The sequence below is a fragment of the Condylura cristata genome, unplaced genomic scaffold (genome assembly GCF_000260355.1).
Source record: "Condylura cristata isolate star-nosed mole 26May11 unplaced genomic scaffold, ConCri1.0 scaffold00005, whole genome shotgun sequence".
In the NCBI taxonomy this organism is placed as follows: Eukaryota; Metazoa; Chordata; class Mammalia; order Eulipotyphla; family Talpidae; genus Condylura; species Condylura cristata.
The window spans coordinates 24,800,874-24,801,686 of NW_004567106.1; the positions used below are offsets into that span (position 1 = coordinate 24,800,874).

General features: G+C 38.6%; 1 protein-coding gene across 2 annotated transcripts in view; it reads left to right on the top strand.

The window, feature by feature from the left end:
• The window catches only part of CCDC126 (coiled-coil domain containing 126), a 28,562-nt gene that overhangs the window by 2,235 nt on the left and 25,514 nt on the right, over positions 1–813 (top strand). The gene's annotated exons all lie outside the window — the stretch shown is intronic.

Genomic DNA, 813 nt, shown 5'->3' on the forward strand with positions numbered 1-813 from the left:
TAACATATGGCAAAATACTCCTTTTGGAAAAAATGCTGATATTTATATGTTGGTGTACAGTACAGTAAAGGACAGAGAGTAATGACTGTGGAAATAGGAGACTTTGGTTTTTGTCCTGGTTCTGTCACTGTCTATGTAACCTTAGGTTCCTTTGCGGCGCTCAATTTCCTCATCTCTAAAATAGTGAATTGGGCCGATTCCAAGGATGCTTCTAGCTCAGACTTTCAGATGTAAGATGTTTCAGTAGTTCTTTATAATTTGGAGAAAAGTGGATGTAACTCCGTTTAGTCAATTATTTGTATCTTAGGGCTCCCTCTTGCCCCCAACCTTGGGTAAGGGGCTACACATCAGAGAACTAGAAAGTTGCCACAAAAAAGAATCTTTTACTGACCTGTTCCTCCCTCTGGTTTCCTCTGCAATTCTGACAAGTTTAATTGTCTTTATCTCTATGATGTATTTCCTACTCTTAGATTCTGTTTACCTATATTATGTCTGCTTCTTTACAATTAGATTGTCAGTCTCCAGTCCAGCTTCATTGTTTCATTGTGAGTTTTTTTTTCTTTAATGCCTGCCAACAGCCTGATTTTCTTAGGGTCTCTCTTTATTTAGGACCTCAGGGGAAGGCACATAGTGTCAGTTTGGTTAACTGCAGAAGGGAAGGGGAAGTCACGTGGCACAAACACGACTGACTGAGAATCTGGGTATGAAAGCTCTGGGACAGGAAGACCTAGTGCTGCATAATATTTTAGATTCAACTTCTATTGTGGTACAGTAAATATCCTAACATTTTCTTTCTGTTCTTTTTTTTTTTAA